Source organism: Callorhinus ursinus, unplaced genomic scaffold (assembly GCF_003265705.2).
Source record: "Callorhinus ursinus isolate GAN/ISIS: 27379988/994484 unplaced genomic scaffold, GSC_fseal_2.0 scaffold64, whole genome shotgun sequence".
Classification (NCBI taxonomy): Eukaryota; Metazoa; Chordata; class Mammalia; order Carnivora; family Otariidae; genus Callorhinus; species Callorhinus ursinus.
The window spans coordinates 663,922-670,786 of record NW_027397126.1 but is presented as its reverse complement, the minus strand read 5'-3'; the positions used below and the strand labels follow the sequence as shown (position 1 = coordinate 670,786).

Below are 6,865 nucleotides of genomic sequence, written 5' to 3'. Positions count from 1 at the left end.
GGTAATTCTGATGCAGGTGCCTATTCCTGCCGCTTTTATTCAACATAGTGCTGGCAGTCCTAGCCAGAACAACCAAGCAAGAAAAAGAGATAAGAGGCATCCAAAGAAGTAGTAAGAAGCAAAATTGTTAATTGAAGAAGTATAATTGTCTCTATTTGTAGATGACATGATATTATACATCGAAAATCCTAAAGACTATAGCCAAAAAACTGTTGGAACTAATAAAGAAATTTAGTAAGGTAGCAGGATACAAAGTCAACATGCAAAAATCAGTTGTTGGGTTTTTTTCTAGGATTTATTTGTTTATTTTAGAGAAAGAGAGCGCACAAGCAAGGGGAGGGGCAGAAGGAAAGGGAGAGAGAAACTTTAGCAGACTCCCCATTGAGCGCAGAGCTCCATCTCACAGCCCTGAGATCATGACCGTGAGTCAGAAGCTTAACCAACTGCACCACCCAGGTACCCCTCAGCTGTGTTTCTATACACCAACAACAAACTATCAGAAAAAGAAATTAAGAAAACAATACCATTGTACTTGCTTCCGCAGCACATATACTCAAATTGGAACTATACAAAGAAGGTTAGCATGGCCCCTGCACAAGGATGACATGCAAATTCATGAAGCATTCCATATTTTTTAAAAATAGAAAAATAATAAAGCATTCTAAAATGCCTCAAGAAATAAAACAATACCATTAATAATAGCATCGAAAAGAATAAAAGACATAGGAATAAATGTAACCAAGGAGGTGAAAGATCTGTACACTGAGAACTATAAGATACTGATGAAAGAAATTGAAGAAGACACAAATAAATGGAAAGACGTTCCATGCTCATGGACTGAAAGAATTAAAATTATTACAATGTCCATAATATCCAAAGCAATCTACAGAGTCGATGTAATTCTTATCAAAATTCCAATGGTACTTTTCACAGAACTAGAACAAATAACCCTCAAATTTGTATGAAACTGTGAAAGACCCTGAACAGCTAAAGCCATTTTTAGAAAAAAAGAAGAAAGCTAGAAACATCACACTTCCTGATTTCAAAGTATTCACACTGTGTTACAAAGCTTTCATAGTCAAAACCATATGGTACTGGCAGAAAAACAGACGCATAGATCGATGGAACATAGTGCAGAGCCCAGAAATAAACCCATGCATCTATGGTCAACTAATTTTTGACAAAAGAGTTAAGACTATGCAATGGGGAAAGGACAGATTCCTCAGTAAATGGTGTTGGGAAAACTAGACAGCTACATGCAAAAGAATGAAACTGGACCCCTGTCTTACACCACACACCAAAACCGACTTAAAATGGTTAAAGACTTGACCATAAGACCTGAAACCATAAAACCCCTAGAAGAAAACATAGGAGAATAAGCTCCTTGACACATTGGTCTTAGAAATGATTTTTTTTTATTTGACAGCAAAAGCAAAATAAACAAGTGGGACTACATCAAACTAAAAAGCTTTTGCACAGCAAGGGAAACATTCAACAGAAGGAAAAGGCAACCTACAGAATGGGAGATAATATTTGCAAGCCACATATCTGGTAAAGGGTTAATATCCAAAATACACAAGGAACCCATACAGCCCAATAGCAAAAACAAAACAAAACAAACAAACAAAACCCTCAAGTAACCCAATTTAAAAATGGACAAAGGACTTGAATAGACATTTTTCCCAAGAAGATGTACAAATGGCCAACAGACACATGAAAAGATGCTCAGCATCACTCATCATCAGGGAAATGCAAATCCAAACAACAGTGAGATACTACCTCACACCTATTAAGATGGCTATTATCAAAGAGACAAAAAAAAATGACAAATGCTGGAGAGGTTATGGAGAAAAAAGGACTCTCGTGCACCGTTGGTAGGACTGCAAATTTGTACAACCACTATGGGAAACAGGATGGAGGCTCTTCGAAAAATTAAAAATAGAACTACCATGTGATCCAGCAGTCCTACTTACCACGTATATCCAAAGAAAATGAAACCATTATCTAGAGGAGATATCTGTACCCCCATGTTCATTGCAGCATTATTTACAATAGCCAAGGTGTGGAAACGAGTGCCTGTTGATGGATAAAGGGATAAGAAAACATGGTGTATGTACAGATACAATGGAATAGTATTCAGTCGTCAAAAAGAAGGAAATCCTGTCATTTACAACAACATGGATAAAACTGGAGGGCATTATGCTACGTGAAATAAACCTGACAGAGAAAGATAAATACTACATGGTATCGCTCATATGTGAAATCTAAAATAAAGAAAGAAAAAGAAAAAAAAGTTAAACTCATAGAAACAGAAAGTAGAATTGGGGGTTGCCAGGAGCTGGGAAGTGGGGAAATTGGACTGTGGGGCTGGGAAAGGGATACAAACTTCCAATTATAACATGAATAAGTTCTGAGGATCTAAGGTATAACATGGTGACTATAGCTGATAATACTGTGTTGTATCATTGAAATTTGCTGAGAGTATAAATTAATCATTCTTGCAAAAAACATCACTATGTGAGGTGATGAATCCATTAATTAATTTGATAATGAGACTCCTTTCACAACATATACGTATATCAAATCACCATGTTGTACACTTTATTTTTTTTAAAGATTTCATTATTTATTTGAGAGAGAGAAAGCAGGGGGGAGGGGTAGAGGGAGAAGCAAACTCCCCGCGGAGCAGGGAGCCCGATGTGGGACTCAATCCCAGGGCCCCGGGATCATGACCTGAGCCGAAGGCAGATGCTTAACCGACTGAGCTACCCAGGCGCCCTACACTTTAAATACACTACAATTCAACTGTCAATTATACCTCCATAAAAATGGGGGGACAAAAGCAAGCAAACACACACATACACATCATTAGACATGTTTTTCAAGCCTCACACTTTGTAGGAAAAAGTGCTTCATGAAGTTACATTTCCCCCATACAGCAAATTACAGGAAAAAAAAATTGTCCAAAGTGGAAGGGTAGTAAACACATATATGTTTATTTAAAGACCAATGAAAAGGGATGGAATAAGCCACATCCCCTGCCTTGACTTCTATCATTATGTTTATTATGTATACTTGCACTTTAGGGACACAGTAGGTCAATCTGAGTGTTGCTTGGGGCTTATTTTTGAGTTCTCTAGTTGTTTGAGGGTGCACAGGTGTGGTAGTGGGATGCAGAGTGGGGATATTCAGATTTGTGTCACAGCAAAAAAAAAGTCTTTTCATTCAATGGAATAAACAATTACCAACCATCAACAACAAACGATCTTCTGAAGTTCTTTCTGACTGGCTTATTTTTGCACAAAATGACGTGTCTGGTGACAGGGATGAAATAGATTTGAAATATTTGTCAGTGCAAATCTTTTCCCAGGAATTCCTAGTAAGCTCTTTTCTTATTTGGTGAAGGACTTATCTGATTGGTAAATTTGTGAAGAACAGACTGGACATGCTTAGTTTTTAAAAATATTGCTGGTAAGCAATAGAATTTTCCCTCCACACCAGAACTTGAGCAAACATGATTTCAACAGTTGCTTGCATGTCATTCAGCCTTCTCCTTGGAATAGGGTGAGAGGATTTTATGTTCTCATGAAGAAAACAAAACAGACAATCCTGAACAGAAAGAAGAAGTTTCTCCAGATGACCTAAGGGGTCCACATTTTCATCATGATATAGTTTTGAATTCTCATCACCCCTACTTTGCCCAAGACAAGGGCCTTTGTTATATTTCTCACCACAAACAGCTGTCTCTTTCTTGAGATTTCCATTTCAAAGATGAAAACAATGGTAAGAAAGCTTTGCTCCTTTGGTAGCAGAGCCATGCAATCTTCTTCAGCTCTGTGGTTGGCAAGCTTCCCTTGGGGAATTCTGAGTCACAGAAGGGGAAGACCCTGGAATTTGTAGCCTATTCACAGAATCCAACATCAGCTAGTTTCAATCTGCAGGATTCATAACAGTCCTAACCAATGGCCATGCGAATAAGATGGTCACTTGAATTGTGCTGATTATGGGTAATAGTATGATTACTTGATTAAATAATTGAATTGTGTCATGGCATTTGCTTCCAAGAGACTTTGCCCAAGTTGATGAGATCAGCTATGTTTCCCTTGAAACTACAATGATTACCCCGCTGAAGTTGCTGAAAGCTGGTTGGTATGTTAATACGTGGTTTGGTAGAAAGGCAAAAGTTGGGGGGTAGGCAACACCAAGATGTCTTGAGAATGGACTAGTTGACTCTAGTAAGAATCAGAGGCCAACCATTAACACCATCTACTAATGGGAAGCTGTGGAGACATTTCCCACTTCTGTGTTTTCCAAGAAAGGGGAAGTTTACAAAATAGTAACCAGAAACATTCCATTCAGATTCTGTTATTGCATACATTCCTTCAAAACTAGAGTTTTGTTTTTGTTTGTTTTCCCCTAGGAAGAAAAAGTTAGAGTCTAGTCATCACATCAAACACCCATTATAATTCTGCTGGTACTAAATCCCAATATAAGGTGTATTGGGTTAAATAGTGCCCCCCTCAAAATTCATGTCCTCTCAGAACATGGCCTTGTTTGGAAATAGGGTATTTAAAGAAATTATTAGTTAAAATAAGATGAGGTCATACTGGATTAGGTTGGGCCCTAAAGCCCATGAGTGGCGTCCTTATAAGAAGGTCATGTGAAGACACAGACAACAGAGGGAAGACAGACATGTGATAATGGAGGCAAAAGCTGGGGTGATACAAGTCAGGTACCTTCAGTCAGGTACAAGCCAAGGAAAACTAAGAGTTGTCAGCCAGCAGTAGAAGCTGAGACACAGGCTCAGTCAGTTGGGCGGCAGACTCCTGATTTTGGCTTAAGTCATGATCTCAGGGTTGTGGGATCGAGCCCCATGTCGGGCTCCACGCTCAGCTAGGAGTCTGCTTGAGACTTTTCCTCCATCCCCTTCTGCCCTTCCCCCTCTCTCATAAAAATAAAAAAAAAAATCTTTACAGAAAAAGAACCCCTACATTCTTGTTACGCATGTATCTGGGTGAACAAAAACATCTGTGCAGTTGGACCCTCAGTGTCATCTTCTGCTCTGCCTTCACACTGCCGAGCAGTAGCAATGGGGGATGTGATGTTGGATTTAAGAGGTGAGCTTTGTAGCACTATAAGGCTTTGCTGATTAGTTGGTTAGTGGATATTGTCAAAAGATGAAGGAGGAAGAGTTAAAAAATAAAAAAGACCTTGACATTCCTTAGCCAGGGGGCCTGAGAATACAGTGATATATCATCAGACAACAGCTGTACAAGAGGAACATCAAGTTGTAGGGAAGGACCAGGGATGTGATCCGAATATCCTGCTTTTAGATTAAGCACATATTTTACAATAGTCTTGATTCCTCCCATCATTTGATTTCAAACATCCAATGAGACTGTTTTCAAAATAACTTTTCAAATCTATAAGAATTATTTTGACACTTCAGATCCAGGCTATGCAATGAGTATCCGTATAATTGATTTCATTAGAACTGCTGAATTTGTGAGGTCCAGATTTCTGCTTTTAAGTGAATATATCAGTAATTGACTATGTGGTCCCTGGGGCGAGAAACAGCGTGGTGGGAAGTAGCGACACTAACTTAGGAGGCAGCATATGGTAGAGGCTAAAAGCTCTGGGTCCTGAATCAAACAGATGCAACTTCGAAGCCCAGCTGTGCCAAGTGGCTACGTTATTTAACTTCTCCCAGCCTCCTTTCCCCATATGTAAAGTGGAGCGCATGCATTACTCACCTTATAGAATTGTTATGAGAATTTCACGTGAAAATGATAGGTCGAATCTTCTGAAATTCTCATTTCTGTAGGTAAAAAAAAGAAAAATCAAATACTAGCATTTTGAATCTTTTAACCTCTACACATAAAGCACAGTGCACTTAATAAACATGAGGAATGACTACTCCACAGATATGGGTTCCAATGGGAGCTCCTGGCCTCATTGGAGGATATTAATTTTCCCCAACACAGGGCGTGTATAAACTTCTGGAGGGCAGAGAACTTTGTCTTCCTCGTTGCTGTTTCCTCGGGGCCTGGAAGGGTCAGTGCCTGGCACACAGAAAGGGCATAGCTAGTGATTGTGAGTGAATGAAGGCACAGTCAAGGCCAGATAAGGAGGTAACTGGTCTTAAGTCAGGTACTTTTTTGCCTTTCCTCTTTCCAAGGCTGTTGAGACCAAGGCGAGGTAAAGGGTTCTCAAGAAGTAATTAAAAGGACTAGAGAAAAAGGTTGAAATGATGACTGAATCGTTATCATTGGAGAGGTAAAAATGGTCTGCCCTAAGTCTTTTCGAAAAAAACCTGTGGAAAAACAAGAACATTTCCCATAAAGAAAGGAAAGGAAATTTTCTACATCGTGGGAAAAAAGAGTGTTATCAAGAATCTGAGTTACAGTGCAAATACAGTTTTCACAGTACCGCAATTTTAGAAAGGCTATGTAATATTTTGACAAGTATTCAGTTTCTACATTTCCCTGGGGTTAAGAGGCTGATGGTAAAATATTGAATACAAAAATAATACATGAGAATTCTTACCATAGCACACATCTCTAAACCATTCTGGGGAGGTGGTTTAAGTCACTAAAGCTGTTGTAAGATTTAATCTGACAGTCACTTTTAAAGAAAATGTGACAACTGCTGATTTCTTTTTTTTTAGCACAATACAAAATGTGGTAGAAAATTTTCCGATTGGGATAAACTTGTGGTCAAATAAAATTCACTTAGAAATCAAACAGAAAACAGATTTCTTCTGGGTCTATTATGCTACTGCAATGGACTATTTCCCTGTTATTTTCTTTCTTTTCTTTCTTCCTTCCTTCCTTCCTTCCTTCCTTCCTTCCTTCCTTCCTTCCTT

General features: G+C 38.7%; 1 non-coding gene across 1 annotated transcript; it reads left to right on the top strand.

The window, feature by feature from the left end:
• Positions 1-528: 528 nt before the first annotated feature.
• LOC112815557 (U6 spliceosomal RNA) lies at positions 529-635 on the top strand. Its single transcript, XR_003206017.1, has one exon. It is a non-coding gene; the product is annotated as a U6 spliceosomal RNA (small nuclear RNA).
• The last annotated feature ends 6,230 nt before the right edge of the window (positions 636-6,865 follow it).